Raw genomic sequence first — 22,209 nt, 5'->3', positions numbered from 1 at the left:
TCCCCCTCTCTCCGTTTCTTTTTTCCTTCTTTCTTTCTTGAGTTTATTTGGCCATTCATTCCTTTGTTTACTCAGCAAACACTTACTGAGCACTCTTCTACACCATGAATAAGATAAGCGAGAGTTCGTGCCGTTATGGAGCTCACCCTGGGGATGAATGGGAGACACAGACAGTAAACAGGTAAACAAATACATAACACAATAAATTTAGTGAAAAGTGTTGAGGACAACCATAAAGGATGTGACAGGAAACAATGGTGCAGGGCTTTTTTTAGACAGGGTGATTGGGAAAGGCTTCTCTGAGGAGGTGACGTCAGACCTGGGACCCAAATGACACAAAGGAGCCAGTCATGAAACACAGTGAGGAACAGTGTTCCAGGCAGAGGGAACAGCAAGTGCAAAGGCCCTGAGGCTGGAATGTGCTTGGAGAGAATATGGTACTGAAAGGAGGCCAGTGTGGCTAGAGGTCCCAGGCAGGCAAGAGGGGTGTGGTTTGGGACAAGGCTGCCACATCTTTTATAGCCAAGGGAGAATCTGGATTTGATTCTAAAAGATGATGAGAAACCACAGAAAGTTTTAAGCAGGAGAATGATGGGATTCATTTGCATTTCAAATAATGGCTGCTGGGCAGAATAGGGACTCTAGGAGGCAAGGCAGGGAACCCTGTCCACAGCAGAGGTCCAAGCATGAGATGATGGTGGCCTGGCCCAGGGGTGGTAAACAATGGACTTGAGGATTTGAGGGGATATTTTGGAGGTAAAGCTGATAGACATCGCCAATGGATTTATGAAATTTTAAGATATTTAAAGAAAACGTGTTTTTCAGATCAGAGTCAAAACTTAATTGCAAAATCGCAGAAATATTTTATTTCTTCTCTCAGAATGCTCACGTGTATTTGCTAAGACGAGCTCTAAGCAGCCACATGAGAAAGTAATTGTTTTTCTCAGCTCTGCACAACTGTAATTCTCCTCTAAAGCAGTTAGAACTCAGTTATACTTATCTTGTTAAAATAAACACATGTTTGTGGTCTAAGAAAAAAAAAATCCATATTCCTAGGCTTAAGGGCGTTACTTTTTTTAAAAAAATTCTTTTTATTCAAAAGGATGTTTTTGTCTGTCCTTGTGGGAATTGGCAACAATTTACCACTTGAAGACTTAAGCGGTTTCTGCTTCATTTGCCTGTTGTGAATAAAATAAGGAACTTCTTCAGGCTCCCAGGGTGCTGGATCATTAATTTGAAAAATTTCACAATTAATCACTGCTTTATAATGTACTTAGATGCATTTAAAACACCTCTCTTTGACTTGTGATAAATGGGCATTATGGTTCTGGAAATAAAACAGCATATTGTGTGGTTCTGTAAGGCATACAATCATATCACATTTCATATTTTTTTGATTATGTAAGAGTGTTGGGGGAAGAACACTGCTGTGTGATACAGGCAGCTCCTTCTGCTTCTCTGAGCCCCTACGGAGTATCATTTATCCCAGCAATTTACATATTCGAGATGGCCACAGTGTCCTAAGCAATGGGGACTCTGCTGTCTTCGTGTTGATCTATGAGTCAAGGCCACATCTGAGAAAGGATGGTGGGGTTCTACCCCCCAGGGTGGCGGCGAGCATGGAATGAGTTGATAAATGTCAAGGTTCCCGGCACACAGCGAACACTGCAGAAATGTTAACCATAACCAATTCTGTTTACTAGGAAACATGGACCTGCCCTGGAGGATAAAGCAAATGCAGACTGCCATTCCTCTGGCCCACGAGCTTAGAGATACAACAACAGCAAAATATTTTTATTTTATTTTATTTTAAGTAGGGCTGGAGCTCAGTGCAGGGCTTGAACTGCCAACCCTGAGAGTAAGACTTGAGCTGAGATCAAGAGTCAGATGCTTAACTGGCTGAGCCATCCAGGGTGCCCCAAGAAATTGAATTTTGAAAATAGGGAGTTCCCATTAGTTCAATTTCTGCCCAATAAAATATGATGTTTAAAAAGTTAAATACTGGCAGGAGTCAAATTTGTATGAAATGTGACTATCCCCTAAACCAGGAGAACTACCCCACTGCTTGACGTGACGTGACCTCAGACATGCTTATTTTTGTGACCACCAGACCTGGAAATGTAATGGGAGCCATGTATATAATTTAAAAATTCCTACAGACATATTTTTCCAAGTTAAAGGAAACAAGGGAATTAATTTTAAGATACATGTATATTCCCTAACATGTCAAAAATTATTAACATGTGATCCATGTAAAAATTATCAATGAGGGGTGCCCGGCTGGCTCAGTCAGTAGAGTGTGCAACTCTTGATCTTAGGGTCATGAGTTCAAGCCCCACATTGGGCCAACAGCCTACTTAAAAATAAAAATTAAATACATACATACATATATACATACATAACAATTTTTTTAACTTAAAAAATTATCAATGAGATGCTTTATACTTGTGTTTCGTACACGAAGTCTTTCAATCCCAGCGTGTATGTTACACGCATAACACATCTCCATTAGGACTTGCCATGTTTCAGGTGCTCAAGAGCCACCTGTCAGAGCAGATACAGAACATTTCTATCATCCTGATTACAGCAGAGACTGGTCCTGCTCATGCTTGTGTCCCTCACTGCTTGGCTTAGTGCCTCCCTAGCACATAGTAGGAGCATAAATCAGAATTAGTGAATAAATGCATGCCCAGAGCCTGTAATCAGTCCAAAGTGAAAGCATCAGTACATGCTTCCTGCTCCAGGGACTGAGTTGAAACAGAAAGACTGAACATACAGAATTATGTTCCAAAGCCAGATACTAAGAAGCTGTTACACATTGGCCAAGACAGTCAAAGCCACACAAAGATCGGCAAGATACTTCCTGAGTAAAAAAAAAAAAAAAAAAGCAAACTTCCAAAGATATATAATATCAAGCCATTTTTATAAAATGAATACATCTGCGTTCTGCCACTAACATACACATTAATATGTTCATAGAGAAAGCAAACTGTTTCCAATACTCGAGCAGCAGGATAACAAGTTGGGTTTTGAAGAATGAGGAGGATTTCAATCAAGATTTGGGCAAAGTCAAGAATGTTCCAAAGGGACGCCTGTGTGGCTCAGTCGGTTAAGCATGCGACTCTTCGTTTCAGCTCAGGTCACGATCTCAGGGTTGTGACATCGAGCCCTGCATCTGGGTCACGCTCAGCGACTCTCCTTAAGATTCTTTCCCCTTCCCTTTCCCTCCCTCTCTGCTCCTTCTCCACGCCCCCTAATAAAATAAATAAATAAAATCTTGGAAAAACAAAACAAGAATATTCCAAAGAAGCACTAACTTCCACAAAGAATTTGAGGGAGTTTATAAGATTAGACCATATCCAGAGGGCTCCAAGACTCAAAAAGGGTTATGCTACCCCACTGAGATAGGAAAGAGTATTGAACCAGAAGCCTAGGGTGCCGCCACTACGACCTACTAGGTTTATCTCTGGGCTTCTTACTGGCCAAGATAAAAATGGGAATTTGTACATTGTCACCCCAAAACTCCAGGAAGCACAGCAATTTGTCGACAGAAACAAATATTTTGTGAACACTAAATTCAAACAAGAGTTTATTATGGGGCTCCTCATGTAAAGGTTACTGAAGATCACAAAGGACGGTTTCTCCAGCTGTGACTAGGCAGTTGAGTCTGCAATTTGTTGACAAGTATGTTCCCAAATAAATGGTGCTGCTGTTTGGGTGGGTTTGGGGGTCATGGGATGGATGGGGGCGAGGAGAGGATGAGCGAAGAGTGACATGGCCTAAGCCCTCTCTGCAGGATGGGACCACAGAGGCTCTGTGATACAGTAGCTTGAAGTGAGCTTAGAAACGTAACAGAGTGCCTGGCTACTGTGTGTGACAGTGTGAGGACCAGCGGTAGCACCACACAGGAGCTGTTAGAAATTCAGAGTCAGCGCACCTGGGTGGCTCAGTCGGTTAAGTGTCTGCCTTCAGCTCAGATCATGATCTTGGGGTCCTGGGATGGAGCCCCACATCGGGGCTCTCCCTCTGCCCCTCCCCTCCTTATGTGCACCCCTGCTCCCTCTAAGAAATGCAGAATCACAGCACGCCCACAATCAGAATGTGCATTTCACTGAGGCCCAGATGCTTTGATCATTCTAGTAGCAAAGCAGTGAACACCTTTTGCTCTTGCTTCCTTGGCATCCGTCCCTCTTCTGATAACAGCACCTTGATTTTCCTGGAGAAACCAGCCTTCTCCCACCCAAGGCAAGGAGCTTCAGGAGGCTAACCCCTCCCTTGCCTTCAGGGATTGACAACTTGATACAGATCTGGCCAATCAGAGAATTCCACGTCCCCCTGGACGACCAAGAGTGTTTGATTCAGTTATAGGTATGTATGTGATCCCAACTGAGGCAATCAGAAGTGGCCCTGGGATTTTGCTGGGAAAATTAAGGAAAAGGCACTCTATTTCTATAGAGATTGCTGATGTAGGTGTAGGTGTAGGTGTAGGGCACTAGAGCTCTTGGGAGTCTTTCTGACATCATGAAGGGAGAGACTGTCTTAGTGTGAAGTCATCAGAGGCCGGCAGAGCTGAGCGATGGAGACAGAGTGATTCCTGAAGACACGTATGAACATCTGGATCCAGCAATGCCTGAAACCCTCAGGACTTTTCCAGTTCATGAGCAAATAATTTCTCAAATTTGTCTGAGACCGTTTGAATTGGATTTTTACTGCTCGTATCCAAATAGTCCTAACTGCTTCGTGCATCTCCCTGGGTTACAATCTGGACTGAATGAACCAGTGTCTCTGGGGATGAGGGCCTGGAATCTGCATTTCTCACAATTCTTCAGGAGCTTCTTATACGCAGTAAAATGTGAGATCTACCAATGTAGTGGAGTGAGGGCTGAACTTGGGATCAGAAGACGTGGGTTTGGATCCCAGTTCTGCCACTGACTGGCTATGTGACCTTCAGTAGGTCACTTCGCCTGAGCTGCTTTCTCTGCCCTATAAAGTAGGAAGCCCTTGCTTCTCAGGTTCGGCCTGAAGTCCTGGGTGACAGGGATGTGAAAAGCTTTTTGAAACCTCTGAACACATGATTCTTGTCTAATGTGATTCAATCCCAGGCTCCGAGAGCAGAAGTTGCTTGCCTGGTCCCAGACTAGCTTAGAAGTGCTGACCCCTGGCAAAGACGCTTCTTCAGGTCACTGTGAAGCTCCTGGAAACTGAAACTCACCCCTTCCCCCCTCAGCTTCTGCAGGCATGACTCGGAAGGGAAATGAAAAAGGTCAGCTTACTTCCCCTGGGTGCTTCCCACGGTCACCATGCAGGCTGGGGAGCCTCAGGGACTCCTCCTGCATGCTGGAAGTGAAGCCCAAGGGGGAGAGGCCAGGGCACTGCCTGGGCATCCTGTGGAATGGGCAGGGGAGATGGTTTTTAAGGAGACTTTAGGCTCAAGCAGGGGCCTGTGGGGGCCGAGGCCGAGGAGCCCTGGATTCTGGTTTCACCTCTGCCACAAGCTCACTATGTGAGCTCAGACAACTCCCAACCACTCTCTGGGCCTCTATTTCTCCAAATATGAAGCGAGATACTGGATGATCATTCTTTGCTGCATAGTCTCTGCTCACCTTTCTTCTGAGAACAGCTCCCCAGTCTTCCTTTGGGAACCACCTCTCCCTCACCCTCATTTCATGGATTGGGGTAGAGCTGACTTCAACCTCCGTAGGTGTGTGTGTGGAGGAGTGGGTGTCTGTGATCAAGTCTGGCCAAGCAGAGTTGCAGTAACAGAAGCAGAGGCGGACATGTGACTCCATCCTGGACACTGAGAGTCACCCATTGGCCTGTGGCTGCAGCCAAGAAGTGGAGAAACGCAGATTCCCAAGCCCTTGAATGCAGCCCTTCCTGAAGCAGATGTGTTCGTGGACTTCCCAATAATTTCTCTCTCCTGCCCGGGCCAGTTTGAGCTGGACTTCTGCCCCCCCTTTAACTTCAACGAGTGCTGCCCAGGGCAGAGGAAATTCTTACCAGGGATGCAATTCAATTTTAGTATATGTGCTGCCGAAGCGAGCACAGGGGTGCAATTCATACTTAAGTGTAAATGGCTTATAGCAAAGATTTCATAGATAGTAGGTTTTGATGGATGAGACGAGGGTACTGATCCATTAGAATAGGTAAGGGTGTATGGAATGTGGACCCCAAGAAGGTGATGGCACCGAGGCCATGCCTAGAAAGTGCCTGCATATATTAGGCCCTGCATATACGTTTGTGGACCAAATATACTGTGTTCAACCCTCTACAGGCCTGACCATACTTGGTTGAAGTCAGCAGGACAAAAGTTAAGGGCCCATTTACAGACGGGGAAATGGAAATCCACAGCAGAGACGTTTCCCGGGTGGTCCGTGGCAAGTAGAATGAGAACCCAGCTCTCTTGCCTCTCATCCTCTGCTGGGGGTCAGCCCCAGAGGCTGCAGTGGGGAACTGCAGGATGAGGATGAGGAACTCAAATAGGAAGTTCAGGAAGGCAGTTCTCGAGGGGCCCAGGGCTCAAGACTGGAGGAACTTGCCCTTCTCACTTCAGCTCAGCCGTGGAGGTGGAGAAAAAGACTTCTCCCATCAGGGACAATTTCCAGAAGAGTTTACAGGGATGCAGAGCCCTAGAGATCCCCCCTCTTCTGGTTCCCTTACTGTTTTCTCAATGAACCACCTAAACTCCCAAGTGACTGTTATCCCTAATGGACATTGGGGGCTCACCCGTGACTGTTCGTCTCTCTCCTTTCCTGACCCTCAGCTTCTTTCTGATCAAAGAGCTCGAAATGTGGACTTTGCAGACAGAAAGGGGTTGGAGAGACCTTCATTCTGCAGCTGGAGTGGCAGCCCCAGAGAGGGTGAGCGTTGTGTCCTGGTTTACACAATAGCAAGTGAGAGAGCCACATGGTGAAGAGGAACTGGAGGCCTCCGGTCATTCGCCGGACTCGGCCAGAGGGCTGGCTCTGACATGTGGGTGTGGCACCTACTTGTTCTAAACATGCAGGAAATTCCTAGCCTCTTCATTGTTACCTCCAGGTCACCTGTTCAAGTCCAGAATTCAAAGGGGCCATTGGGAACCTCCTTAGAATAACTTTATCTCTAAGGTAGGCAGGGGGCAGGCAAGTTTGGAAACTACAGGATGAGATTTGATATCACATTGAGCTGGGTTTGAATTCCCATTCTGCCTCTTACAGACCGGCAAGCCTTTTAAAATATAAATCAGATCGTGTGCCTCCTCTGCTCAACAACTCCTGGGGCTCCCATGTCACTTGGAATAAAAGCCCGAGTCCTGTTCTGTGGCTGACAAGGCTCCATGATCTGGGTTCCCCCCAACCCTGCAGTCCTGTCATCCTCCCTGATGTTTCCTTTCCAGTCACACAAACCTCTTGCTATTCCTCAATTCCCCAACCATGCTTCCACCTCAGGGCCATCATATACTACCTTCTGGAATATTCTTCACCTGAAAAGCCTCTTTCACGTCACCCAAGTCTCTTTGCAGATCTCACTTACTCTGAGAGGTCTTCTCTCATCACCCTGGTTAAGAATAGCAACACCTATCCCCAATTTCCATCACTTTCTAGCCCTTCCCAGCTGTATTCTTCATGACTTTACCCAGCAGTTGATGGGGTGGCCATGAAGATGGGCCTCACAGATCTCTGACTGCAGACAGGGGAACTGACCAACAGCCCCAGCTGCCGTCCATCATCACTATTGCCATGGGCTGTTTCCAGCCAATGAGGAAGTATGGCAGGGATACTGAGGCAGGGCATGCCAAGGGGACCTCTGACAGGAGGCTTGGGCTAAGGGCTCCCCGATAGCCTTGCCAAGCTTTCCCTGGAACTGCACCGGAGACTAAGGTATTTCCACCTCTCCTTCCCTTCTTCCTTCTTGCCCTTCTTCCCTTCCTTCTTCATTTGGAATCCAACATACATTGCCATCCGCTCACTCTCCTAGCCTCTCCTAGTTGCTCCCACATGCATTCCTGCTAATACATCTCTTCCATATTTAATCTCTCTGAGATGAGAGTCTGCTTCTCAAAGGACCTGAACTAACACACTAATACATGACCTAGGGATATGTTTATCATCTGTCATCCTTGGAATGTAAGACACATGATTGTTTTCTGCAGTGCTGTATCTCAGTGTGTAAAACGAGGACACAGTAGGTGCTCAATAAATTCTTGAATAATTGAATGAAGTCTCCCTCAGCTTCCTGGGTGCCCTGGTTTTCCGGTTGAAACCAGTTATAAACGTGTGTCTAAACTGAAAAGGGGTATCCGTGCTGGCTTATCTCTGCTTGGAGAGGAACAAAACCTCTCCTCGACTGGAATTATGTGGAGGTTGCCCCCTTCAGACAGGACACAGGGGACAATTTGCCCCCCCCCCCGGGGGGGGGGCAACTTTTAACTCTAATTTCCCATCATGCTCCAAGATCAACTACCTCCAAATCTGTCCCCCACAAATAGAAACCTCGAAGCCACAACAATGCACGCGCTGACCCTTTCACAGCTGCTTCTTTATAGCTGACAGAGTCTCAGTTTCTTTTCTGTTTTGGAGGGTATGTATTTTGTTTTTAAAATGCCCTTTCATCACCTGGTTAAACAATACATCGTCCTTATTAAAAAGGAAAACCTTTCTGATAAATCTAAGGTGGCTTTGGCTCTCCCCGGCCACCCCTTGCTTCTAGGTGTGTGCCCGCGTTGACGCACAGACGTGTGGACGGAGAGACGCACCGGGATCTGGCGGTGCGCCACCCCCCCCACCTTGCCCTTCACCGTTTCAGAGCACTCCTGCTGGTAGCAACTGTATTTCTTCGCCTGAGAGAGTTCTCTGTGGCCATTGGCACCTGTTCTGCCCGCGAGCTTGGCAAGAGAAATACCATCCCCCAGGAGCAGCCTTCAACCCGTGAGACAGGAGCAGGCGGGTGAATATCTCCGGTCCCTCACCTGCTGCGCATGCTCACGGGCTAGCGCGGCTCCCAGCCTAAGTGAGCTCCCCGTGCCCCACGCAGTGAGTGGCTGCCTGCTCTTCTGGCTCACGTCCTGCTCTCCTCCAGGAGTTTCTGGAATCCCCTCCCAAGGAGACTAAATAGTAAATGTGCATGGCACATTTTCTAGGGTCTGCTTCTAAGGAAACTCAAGTTAAGACATAGATGACCACAGAAAATATAGAGTTTTTTATTTGTTTGTTTGTTTTTGGTATATTGACATCAAAAGACTTGTAGTGAGTTGGGAGGTAGTATTCTTATTCTCATTTTTCAGATGAGGAGATTCGTCTGAGACTCAGAGAGTGAGGAGTTTTGCAGAATGCCTCACCGCTTCTATGAGGCAACGTGGGCACTCAGACTCAGGTATCCCACGCTCTAACTACGGTTGTTTCTCTGGCAGAGACAAGGAAAGGTCTCCTATTCGCTGGGTTGCACCTAAGTCTCCGAGGCCAAGAGATTTTAGGGTGGTGGTGAGAGCTTGGGTGGGTGTATTAGGGCAGGAATGCAGGCCACGGTGCAGTGCCATCGGGAGGGTGTCGCACAGGCAGAGGGCGTGGCATGTGTGGCCACAGGCATCGGCCAAGAACAAGGGTGCACTTTACAGTCGAGCAAGGGTTTCTTCTGCATCATTACCAAAGCCCCTAGAAGTACACTAAAACTCCCAGCCCTGCGGTGGAAGGAAACTGGAGAAACCACTGTGGGGGTTAAGAGAGCTTGTACTGCTAATATGCTGTGTGACTTTGGGAAAGCTACTTACCCTCTCTGGACCTGACATTCCTTTTCTATAAAAGAGAAGGCCTTGCTGTGATTGGGGGTAGGACTTAAGAACTCAGATGGCTGTAGGGGCCCACAGGGACACCCACATGAGGAAAGAGATCCAAGAAAGGGGCTGACAGCTGAGGGGTAGTCCACAGGGCAGCCCTGCCCAGGTTCACCTGCCATGAGTGAATACAGAGGGGCGCGGGAGATGGAGTCTCTAGTCCCACCACTGCCAACTTCCCTAGTTTCTCAAAAGACAGAAATCCAAATTTGTGTGAGTCCTCTTGATGTTAAAACTTGGCAACTAATTAAAAAGAATCACTGTGTGGGGCCAATGAAATACATCTATGTGCTGAAATGTCTCAGGCAGAGGAGGCGAGAGGTTGTTCAACATGCCAACATTCCAAGTTTCTGAGGCCCCACTCTGTGCCAGGCATCTACTATGTTTCAGTGATACAGTGGTTTAGGAGACTGGCCCGTCTTTGCCTTTACTTTCCAGGAAGAGTTTAAAGGGCAACACCCTGCTAGTCCCTTGAATGCAGTTTTCTCCTCACCCTCAGGGGTCAGAGCCCCCAGCGAGCAGCCTGATTTGGGTGAGATTAAGATCCATGCTTCTCACAGCCACTAGGATGGCTATAATAATAGTAATTTTTAAAAAAGGAAAACAGCAAGTATTGGCAAGGAGGTGGAGAAATTGGAACCCTTCGACATGGGTGACGGGAATGTAAAATGGTGCAAAACAATCTGGCAATTCCTCAAAAAGTTAAACATGGAATTACCATATGACTCAGTGATTCCACTCCTAGGTATAAACCCAAGAAATTGAAATCAGGTGCTCAAACAAATCCCTGTAGGTGCGTGCTCACAGTGGCACTATTCACAACAGTCAGAAGGTGGAAACAACCTAGATTTCCATCTGCAGATGAATGCATAGCAAATTGTGGTATATACACACAATGAAATATTATTCAGCCATAAAAAGAACTGAAATACCGAGACATGCTACAACTTGTGTGAACCTTGCAAACATTATCTTACACGGAAGAAGTCAGAATAAATTAATCCAAAGATACAAAAGCAGGCTGGGGGTTGCCAAGAGCTGTGGGGAGGGAGGAATGGGAGGGACTGCTTTAATGGTTTCGCTGTTTCCTTTTGGGGAGATGATAATATTTGGGGACAATATAGAATGGTGGGTGCACAAATGCCACAGAATCGTTGGTTTTAAAATGGTTAAGTTTATAATGCTATGTGAATTTTGACTCAAAAGAATTTACAAGTTGCAAACTACATGGAAGTGCTTTCCTAAGATGATTAAACAAATTATAGTGCATCCAAGCAGTGGAATAATATGTGGCCATTAAAAAATCCAAGGAGGGGGCAGCGCCTGGGTGGCTCAGTGGGTTAAAGCCTCTGCCTTCAGCTCAGGTCATGATCCCAGCGTTCTGGGATCGAGCCCCACATCGGGCTCTCTGCTCAGCAGGGAGCCTGCTTCCTCCTCTCTCTCTCTCTCTGCCTCTCTGCCTACTTGAAATCTCTGTCTGTCAAATAAATAAATAAATCTTAAAAAAAAAAAAATCCGAGGGGGCTGCTTGGGTGGTTCAGTCAGTTAAATGTCTGCCTTTGGCTGGGGTCATGATCCTAGGGTCCTGGGATCCAGCCCTGCATCTGGCTCCCTGCTCAATGGGGAGCCTGCTTGTCCTTCTCCCTCTGTGTGCTTGCTTGCTCTCTTTCTCAAATAAATAAATCTTTAAAAAATAAGAATAAAATAAAAAATAAAAAATTAAAGGATATTTTGGGGCACCTGGCTGGCTCAATTGGAGGAGCATGCGGCTTTTGATCTTGGGGTCATGAGTTAGAGCTCCATGTTGGGTGTAAAGATTATTTAAATAAATAAATGAACTTAAAAAATCAAATGACAATTTTTAAAAATCCTAGGATATTTTAATGACATGGGTAAATGTTTGCAATGTAGTGCTAAGCACAGAAGTAGGATGAAAATTGTGTACCCAGTTATTTACTGATTGTTAAATAAAAAGTGCACAGAAAAGAAGACTACACAAAAATAAAATATTTGTAATCCAAAAAGCTTTTTTTTTTCAAAGGAGTCATGCTTCCATTGTTTGTGTCACGCAGTTGAAGATCTTTGCTCTCCTGCAGTGGAGAACAAGAGGCTGGGGACAGTGACCCTGGGAGTTCAGCAGACCCAGACATTCTGTCCTCTCTGATCGAGACTCCCTGGGTGATCTTTCCAGGCCTCAGTCCTCCTCTCACACAAGAAGAGAGGGCCACAGATGTCCCCTCTGGAGACCCATCCAGCCTCTTGGGGTTTTCCCAAGAAACACCTGCACCCTCCCACCCGCACCAAAGTAATACATCCAGGATGGTCCCAGTAGAATGATGTGTTGTAGCAAACACACTTGTAGTTCCACACCCGAATGTCCAGCAACAGGGGATGAGAAGTAAGGTAGGATGGTCACCTGCTGGGACACTCCACTGAGAAGGAATGAACTATGTATGCCTCTGTGTCTCATCCTGGCTAGACCCTGACAACTTAATGATAAGGCAAGGAAAAGAAAAATGATATTGCAGAAGCATCTCACAGCTGGATAGCATTTTTGGAGATCTTTAAAACACAGAAAAACAATTCTATGTATTATTTATGCATCCATATCTATGGAATAAATTCTTAAAGGCACAGACTGGAAAGGACTCTATTTCATGACAATGGTTGCCTTTGGGGAGGGAGAAAAACAGGACCGAGAGAGAGACAAGGTGGAAAGGCTTCGATTTTATCTGTCACTTTTAATAATTTTATCTTTTAAAAAATAAGAAGCAAACATAACAAAATGCTGACATTTAATTCTGGGTGATAGGTTCCTGGGATCTTTAGTATATTATCCCTTCCACTTTTCTTTACTTTAACACCCCGTCCCCCAGCCAAAAAAAGAAGAAAAAAAAAAAGGCGAAGAGAAAGCCATGGGATACAGGAAACCAGTATCTATTGAAGCCTTTCTCTGTGCTGGCCAACGGCTACAGCAGTGGTTCTCAAAGCATGGGACCTGGACCAACAGCGATAGCATCACCTGGGTATGTAAATTCTCAGTCCTGGGCTGGACCAATTGGATCAGAAACTCTGGGGTCAGGGCCCGGAAATCTGTGTTTTAACAGGCCCTCCAGGTGATTCTGGTATCCTGGAGAAGTACTGGGCTGGACCCTGATAGTATGACAATAGTTCACATGTATTAAGCATGTACACCTGTCACATCCCGCTCTAAGAGCTTTCCATCAATAACAATCTAACCTTCCAAACGGCCCTGTGAGGGAGTCATTATTCCTACCCCATCCTGCAGGTGTAACGGAGGCACAAGAAGGCCAAATCCCTTGCTCAAGGTCAACAGACGGGTTGCTCCCGGAATCCCCCTTTCCCTTGCATGACCCGAAGAGACTAGCTCACTGTAGCCTTGGAGAAGGAATAATAGCCCGTCCAACAGACGAGGAAACTGGAATTTGGAGAGAGAGCGCGCGACTTGGCCCAAGGTCCGACGAAGTGGAAAGTGACGGGGCAGACACTGTGGTCCGCGAGGTTTTGAGGTTTGACCCAGACCTGCTCGGGATCAGCGCCCAGCGCGGGAGGAGGAGGGAGCGCAGCGAGCCGGCCCAGCTGCAGCCCCGCCCGGGTGTGGTTCGCACGTCACGCCTACGGCCAGCTGTCCCCTTCCCCACGACCGCTTCCAACCCGCTGCCAAACCGCCGTGACCCACCCCCACCAGGAACCTTAAGGGCCTTCCCCTCCGGGTCTCCGTGAAGCCCCAACCCTTCCTTCTCGGGTTTTTTTTTGTTTTTTGTTTTTTTTTCCTTCTGCAGAAAGGGAACCTGGACGGCTCCGAGAAGGGGAGGCTGGATGAAAGTCACTCGGTGGCCAGAGCTCCCCTCCCTGGAGCTTTCCCAGGTTCGCGCCAGGGCCATCTCCTCCCCGAGGCCCCTCATCCCACGGCCCCTCCGCAGCTCCCGGCACCCCTGACGGCCCCTTCGCGCTGCGCCCCAGCCGGCCCTGCCCACCACCCGGTGCTCCTCCTGCAGCGAAGACCCTCGGGCGGCGCTCGGCGGCCGCAGCCGCACCACTCACCTGGGCGCCCGCTCCTCGTCCGGCGGGCAGCCCGGATCCTCGCAGCTCGAGCGCCCCCCCAGCTCAGCAGCCCCCGGGGTCCCGGGGCGCCCGTGCCCGAAGGGAAACGGGCTGACTTTCCAGAAGAGGCAAGGGACGTGCTCTGAGGGGCTTGAGCGCCGCGCGGCTTTTCCGGCTGCCCTGGCGCGGATCCGCCCGCGTCCCCACCCGCGGGCGTCTAGGCCTCTGTGGTGCGCCCCTGCTAGGACCAGGGACGCGGTGGCACCCACAGGCCATCTGGGTTCCTTAGCCGCGCCCTGAGCGATGCTAACCCCACCCCCATGTGTCCTAACCCCGCCCCTGAAGATTTACGGCTGGGACTCTAATCCCACACCCCACCTCTGAGCACCCTAATCCCACTGCCGAAGGATTCTTTAAAAAGATTTTATTTATTTGAGAGGGAGCGAGGGCGAGAGAGAATGAGAGCAGGAGCAGAGGCAGAGGGAGAGCAGATTCCGTGTTGAGCAGGGAGCCCCACGGGGGACAAGAGGATGCCAGGACCCAGGGACCATGACCTGAGCTGAAAGCAGACGCTTAACCAACTGAGCCACCCAGGTGCCTCCAAGGATTTTTATTTATTTATTTATTTATTTTTATTTTTTTTAATACCGCCCAACCGAGGCTTCTAACTCTGCCCCTAAGGATTCTAACCGGTCTGGAAGGATAATAACCCCGCCCCTAAGAATTTTAATCCGTCCCCCAAAGATCCGAACCCTGCCCCCTCCTCCAAAAACCCTCACACCTGCCCTAATTCATTATAAACCCCGCCTCTCCAAACCCCAATGCGGTCCCCAAAGAGATTAAACCCGTCTTCCCAAAATCTGCAACACCATCTCGTCCCACAATCCTAATTCTGCCCCCAAAGAATTTTGAATCTCACAGTTGAAGGATTTTTTAGCCTCACCCAACCAAAGGTTTCTAATCCTGCCCCCAAGGATTCTAATCCAGCCAACTAAAAGATCTTCACCCTTCTCTTCAAAGGATTCTGACCCAGACCTCCAGATTCATAACCCAAACTCCAGGGATTCTGATCCTGCTCCTGGATAATCCCAATCTTGTTCCCAGAGGATTTTAATCCACCTTCAGGATTCTAATTCGATCCATCCAAAAATTCCAAGCCTACCCTCCAGGATTTTAACCCCTCTTCAAAGAATTCCAACTGGGCCCATAAGAATCCTAACCCCTGTCCTTGGCACTACACAGGATTCTCATCTCCCCCTCACGCCTCGAGCATCCGACTGGTTTTTCTCTACCATTCGAATCCACTCTTACGAGGCCAGGCCCCTCCCCCACACCGTGTCCCAGGCCTTCCGGGTCCTTCTGTGGTCAGTGGTTTCCCTTCTACAGGCCCCGCGCTATTCAAATGGTGTGCAAAGTTTCACACCCGCAGTCACCGCCCTGGCTCATTCTTGGCTGGTTTCCGGCAGCTCAGAGGACTTTGAAAATTGAGGGGGCGGGATGCCCGCCTGGAGGGCAACTGGAGGCCCCACATGAATAAGTGCCCAGGACCAGGCAAGGACAGAGCACATCTGCTCCTGGAAAAAGGGAGGTATTGTCGCACTGAAGTCTTCCAAGTACACTTCCAAGATGTGCAAGAATCTCACAGCGTTTCTGTATTCCCACTGCTACCGGCCACTTCAGGCCACCATCATCTCTTCATTCACTCATTCATTCATTCAGTCAGTCAGCCAGCAATACTGTACTGAGTGCAGGGATACACAGGGCTTTTCAACTTCAGTATGATTGACATTCAGGCTGCATAATTCTTTGTTGTGAGGGGCTGTCCTGGGCATAGTAGGATGACGAATAATATTCCTGGACTCCACCTACCAAATGACAAAATTTATTTAAAAATACATTTTTAAAATATTTTTTAATGTATTTTAGGGGGTGAAGCGCAGAGGGAGAGGGAGTGTAAGTCTCAAGCAGACTCCACACTGAGCGTGGACCCCAATGTAGGGCTCAATCCCAGGACCCTGAGATCATGTCGTGAGCTGAAACCAAGGGCTGGATGCTCAACTGGCTGAGCCACCTGGGTGCCCCTTTAAAAATAATTTTAATTCCATGTTTAATTGACTTGAATGGTACTTATTCAATTTTGTGCTGCACCATCCCTGCCCTGGACTCCATCGCTGTAATTAATATTTAGCTGTGTTGCTAAAGGTCATTGTCTGCATCCTCCACAGTTTATTTGTACACCCACCTAGTCATGGACAACTGAATGGCACAAACTTTGGGCTACTATGTCCCCTGTGCACCTCTGTAAGAATTTTGTGAAGATTTGCTTTGCCCAGAACGATGGATGCTTGCAGATGGCTGCTGCCAAAATTCTTCTCCTAACATATACTTACATCTTTTTAAATTTAAATTAAATTCATTCTGGGGCACCTGGGTGGCTCAGTGGGTTAAAGTCTCTGCCTTTGGCTCAGATCGTGATCCCGGGGTCCTGGGATCGAGCCCCGCATCAGGCTCTCTGCTCAGCAGGGAGGCTGCTTCCTCCTCTCTCTCTCTGCCTGCCTCTCTGCCTACTTGTGATCTCTCTCTCTCTCTGTCAAATAAATAAATAAAATCTTTTAAAAAATTAATTAAATTCCATCAGTGTTACATAACATCCAGTGCTCATTACATCCCATGTCCACCTTAATGTCCATCACCCAGTTACCCCATCCCCCCAACTTGCTCCCCTCATTTCCCCACATCTTGACTGATTCTTGGTATCATCCATCAGTCTTTTTTTTTTTTTAAAGTTTTATTTATTTATTTGAAAGAGATAGACAGCAAGAGCAGGGAAGGGGCAGAGGGAGAGAAGCAGACTCCCTGCTGAGCAGGGAGCCCGATGCAGGGCTGGATCCCAGGACCCTGGGATCCTGACCCAAGCCAAAAGCAGACACTCAACCAACTGAGCCACCCAGGCACCCATCATCCATTAATCTTAATTAGAGTTCCCCAGAAGCAGATCCTAGACATGGATTCAAGTGAAAGTCGGTTATTTGGGAAATGTAGAAAACCCTGGTAGGGGAGGAGGTAGATAAGATAGGACAGGGAAGAAAGCCAATTAAGAGACTGTAGTCAACAAAGTTACAACTGTGGGCTCCTGGAACTCACTCCTGCTGGAGAAGGAATTCTGGAGACACTGAGGTATTCCCATTTCATAGTTATCCTTCCCGGAAGACGAGGGAGCTAGAGCATTGATGTACCAACTCCCGGCAGACATTGGATGAGGGATGCTCCTGGGGGGCATTAATCCTCCAGCACTTCTGGCCTGCCCCTTGCATGCTCCAGCCACCAGAAAGAGGTTCCAGGAAGAGAGATACATGTTCTGGGGACACGAGACAGTCATCATTAGCATCAGCTACACCATCTTTCACAAGTTCCTCATTCTGATGGCAAAGGACCAGACAGCTGGAACATTGTCCTGTTAACAGTCAATTCCACCTCCTCCCCCACCCCCACTTTTTTTTTTTTTTTTTTTTTGCTATTGAAGTAATGCTGCAGTAAAAATCTATGTGTGTGTTTCCAAAGCTCCTATCAACTTTACTGGGGCATAGTTTCATACATAAAATGCACCATTAAAATATTTAGCTTGTTGAGTTTGGTTAAGGTATACACCCATGCAACCCCACCCTAATCAAGATATAGAACATTTCTAGGCACCTGGGGGGCTCAGTTATTAAGCTGCTGCCTTTGGCTCAGGTCATGATCTCAGGGTCCTGGGATTGAAGCTCATATCAGGCTCCCTGCTCAGCGGGAAGCCTGCTTCTCCTTCTCCCACTCCCCCTGCTTGTGTTCCCTCTCTCTCTCTCTCTCTGTCAAATAAATAAATAAACAACAACAAGAACAAAAAAGATATAGAGCATTTCTATCATTCCAAAGAGTTCCGTTGTACCCTATTGCAGTCAGCTTCTCCCCACTCCATTGCCTTAGGTAACCACTGTTTTTGGCTTTTTGTCTATTATAGATTAGTTTTGTATTTTCTAGAATTTCAAATAAATGCAATCATACCATATGTTTCTTTTGTGTCTGTCTTCTTTTACTTGCATATTGCTTTTGAGATTTTCCATGTTGTTACGTGTTGCAGTATTTTGTTCCTTTTCACTGCTGAGTAGTACTCCGTAGTGTAGAAATACCACAATTTATTTATCCATTTCCTTGTTGATGGACATTTGGGTTGTTTTCAGGTTTTGGTTACATGAATAAAGCTGCTATGAATATTCATGCACAAGCCGTCGCATGGACATGTTCTCATTTCTCTTGAGGAAATACTTAGGACTGGATTTGCTGGGTCAAGGAGTGTATTTTTTAACCTGATAATACCCTGGAAATTGGTTTTCAAAGCGATTATACCATTTGGTATCCCAACCAGCAATGTATGGTTTCCAGGTTCTCCGCATCCTTGCCAATTTGGTATTGTCGTTCTTTTTATTTTTCTTTTTATTATTTATTTATTTTTTTAAAGGACAATCTAACTTTTTTTAAAGATTTTATTTATTTATTTGATAGACAGAGATCACAAGTAGGCAGAGAGGCAGGCAGAAAGAGAGAGGAAGGGAAGCAGGCTCCCAGCTGAGCAGAGAGCCCAATGCGGGGCTTGACCCCAGGACCCCAGGATCATGACCTGAGCTGAAGGCAGAGGCTTAACCCACTGAGCCACCCAGGCGCCCCTTGTTGCTTGTGATATCTCTCTGTCAAATAAATAAATAAAATCCTAAAAAATTTTTTTTTAAATTTTCCATCTAACTCATACTAGCATCAAAGAACATTTATACAATTACAAATTTATCCTAAAACACTGCCTTACCAGTACTTGGGGTGGCAAATATTTTATCAGTCAATTCATTCATTCATTCATTGATTCATTCATTGTCATGGGGAATATAGCTGACCACAAGAGATAGTGCTAAATGCTGTCTCTTTGGGATCAAACTAGAGTTCAAGCCCTAGCACTGCCATTTATCAATGGAGTGATCTTGAACAAATCAGATCACCCCTCTGAGCCTCAGTTTTGTCAGCTATGGGATGGAAAAAGGAATAGTATTTATCTTAGCGAATCTTTGTGAAAATCAATTGACATCTTATGTACAAGGGTGATAGGATTACAAGAAAAATAAATCAGGGTAAGAGGGTGGAAGGTGACTTGAGACAGAGTGGTCAGGGAGGACCTCTCTGAGGAAGTAGCATGTAGCTGAGACCTGGTGAATTGGGGGAATGAGTCATGTGATAATCTGAGGGAAGTGTGTTCCAAACAGAAGGAACAGTAATGGCAAAGGTCCTGAGGTGCAACTGCACTTGGGTGTGTTTAGGAATAAAGGAGGCCATGTAGCTGGATCAGAGTGGGTGCAGAGGAGAGTGATGGAGACGATGTCGGAAAGGTAGTGAAGTCAAATTATGAGGCCAAGAAGTCTTGGTGTTGGTATGAAACTTTAACTGACACAAGATGGGAGCCATTGGAGGGTTTTGAGCAGAGGAGTAAACCACACTGGCTTGTGTTTTAACAGGATCTGTCTGGTTGCTGGGTGGGGAGTGGACTGGAAAGGCATGAATGAGGAAAGCAGGGAACCCAATGAGCAGTCCAAGGATAATATACTGGTGGCATGGCCAAGGTGGTGGCAACTGACAGTTATAAGAGCACAGAGAGAGAAAAGATCAGCATACTTGAGACTTCATGGGTATGTACAAGGGAAGTCAATACAGCACTTTTACTAGGAAAGGGTTGGAAATAACCTATAACAATAATGGAGTACCAAGCTGTTGTCAAAAAGAATAAGGATGTATAAAAAAAAATTGCATTTTAAATTTTTAATTAATTAATTAATTAATTATTGGGAGGGAGGGGCAAAGGGAGAGAGGGAGAGATGATCCTAACCAGGCTCCATGCCCAGCCCAGGGCCCAACACAGGGTTTGATCTCATGACCCTGAGATCTCACAACCCTTGATCTCTTGATCTGACATCAAGAGTCAGACGCTCAACTTGAGTGAGCCATCAGGTGTCCCCCAAACTAATCATATTTCTATACACTAGCAATGAACAATCTGAAAATAAGGTTAAGAAAACAATTTCATTTACAATATCACCAAAACAAATAAAATCCTTGGGAATAATTTTAAGAAAAGTAGGGCAAGATAATTCAAAAACTAAAAAATCACCCTTGAAAGAAACTGAAGAAGACCTAAACAAAGTCATCTTATAGAATGAGAAAGCTATCTCACGAAGAAGATATTTCTTTATAGATTGGAGGACTTAATATTGTGAAGGTGATGATAGTCTTCAAATTGATCAACATAGCTCCATATATTGGAAAAATAGACAAGCTCATCCTAAAATTTATAGGGAAATGCAAGGAATCCAGAACAACCAAGCAATCTTGAAAAAGTAAAACAAAGTTGGAGGACTCAAGATTCCCAATTCCAAAACTTAGTACAAAGTTACAGTAATCAAGACAGTGTGGTACTTTATAAAGATAGAAATATATAACAATGGAACAGAATTGAGAATCCAGAAGTAAACCCTCACATTATGGCCAACTGATTTCCAACAAGGGTGCCAAGACAATTCAATGGGGGAAAGAATAGTCTTTTCTATGAATGGTGCTAGAAGAGGTAGATATCCCCATGCAAAATCATTAAATTGGACCCCTACCTCACACCATCCACGAAAATAAGTCAAAATGGATCATAGATAAATGTCTCAGCTAAAACTATAAAAATCTTCATGATCTTGGATTAAGCAAAGCCTTCTTAAATGTGACACAGATAAAAACAACAAAAACTGATAAATTGGGCTTCATCAGAACCAAAAACTTGTGCAGCAAATGAGACAATCAAGAAAATGAAAAGACAATGCACAGAATGGGGGTGAATATGGATCTCCTATTGGACTGGTTACCCAAACACGTATGCCCTTACAACTCAACAATAAAAAGACAACATAATTGAAAAGTGGGTAAAAGATCTGAATAGACATTTCTCCAAAAAAATTATACAAATAGCTAACAAGCACATGAAAAGATGCTTATTATCATTAGTCATTAGGGAAATACAAATTAAAGCCACAAAGAGATGTCACTGCACACATTAGAATGGCTAAAATTAAAAAGACAGATAATAACAAGTGTTGATGGGCTGGGTGACAGAGCAGGGAAGGAGACTTACTGGTCCTAGTATACCCTTTGTACTCTAGAATTGTGGAACACTTAAATATATTAACTGCTCAAAATTTAAAAGTTGATTTAATAATCAGAGACCTTGGGGCGCCTGGCTGGCTCAGTCTACCAGCATGTGACTCTTGATCTTGGGGTTGTGAGTTTGAGTCCCACATTGGGTGTAGAGATTACTTAAAAAAAATATTTAAATCAGAGACAGAGATAGAATCGAGGCTGGGTAGGATTTTTAGAGTATGAAAAAGTCAAGAAAAGCTTTTGGTGTGTACTTGACCGTGGGTCAGGGATGGAGGAATGATGGAAGCAAAGGCATGGAAGCTGGACTAACTACCTTTCACTAGCTGTGATTTCGTTTTCTCATCTGCAAAGTGGAATGATAAGAGTACCTACTTCACCGGGTCATTAAATCATCACATTAAAAGCTCTTATTATTATTATTATCTTATTATTATTGTGCCCTCACTTGTATAATCTGATTTAAATCTCTTTGAGATAGGAATGATTTCAAATTGTTAGCTCAGAGAGGTAAAGACACCTGACCAAGGTCACACAGCCAGCAAACGACAGGGCTGGGATTCAAACCGAGTCCTGTGAGTCTCCGGTATACCTTCAAAGCCTGTGCTTGTAATGAGTACACAAACTCAGTAAGAGTGCCCTGGAGCCTGAGGAGCAGGGAGACAAATTCGGACTAGGGGACACATCTCAGGGCTCAGTCCTGGAGGGAGGGCATGAGCTGGGGAACAATACTGGCTTCACTTTACGGTGAGTCAGATGATGGCTCTTTCAAAAATATATTTTCCTATCTCAGAGGGCATTTGCATTTCATATTTCAAATTCTTTGGGACCACTGTTGATTGTTCTATATTCAAAACAAGATGGGGGATGGGGAAGAGAGTCACAGTCATTACTTCAGGGCTCAGATATTTCCCCTTTTATTTACAAAGTAGTCAGTGTTCATTTCACAGCAATACTCTCCCAGGCAGGTCATTGCTGCCCTCATTTTCCAAGAGAGTTAAATGAAAATCTGAGAAGACCAGCGCCTAAGAAACTCACAACAACCCCAACAGGTCACTGATGCCCCTTCCTAAAGTTCCTACATTCTCCATCACCTCTAGCTCCTTCCCCCACCCTGCCTTAGT

General features: G+C 46.0%; 1 protein-coding gene across 2 annotated transcripts in view; it reads right to left on the bottom strand.

Annotated features, from left to right (window-relative positions):
* HCK (HCK proto-oncogene, Src family tyrosine kinase) overlaps nt 1–14,130 on the bottom strand; it is a 38,951-nt gene extending 24,821 nt beyond the window's left edge. Inside the window, exons 1-2 of one of the 2 annotated variants that reach the window (XM_045980360.1) lie at nt 13,874–14,006; nt 87–147 (exon numbers count right to left, since the gene is read on the bottom strand). The gene's annotated coding sequence lies outside the window, so the exon portion shown is untranslated. Of the gene's footprint in view, nt 1–86; nt 148–13,873 lie in introns of both variants that reach the window. The other variant, XM_045980361.1, reaches the window with a different exon arrangement.
* Between the last annotated feature and the right edge of the window lie 8,079 nt (nt 14,131–22,209).

This window comes from Meles meles, chromosome 16 (assembly GCF_922984935.1).
Source record: "Meles meles chromosome 16, mMelMel3.1 paternal haplotype, whole genome shotgun sequence".
In the NCBI taxonomy this organism is placed as follows: Eukaryota; Metazoa; Chordata; class Mammalia; order Carnivora; family Mustelidae; genus Meles; species Meles meles.
The sequence above is the reverse complement of the archived record's forward strand: the minus strand, read 5'-3'. Positions and strand labels throughout refer to the sequence as shown.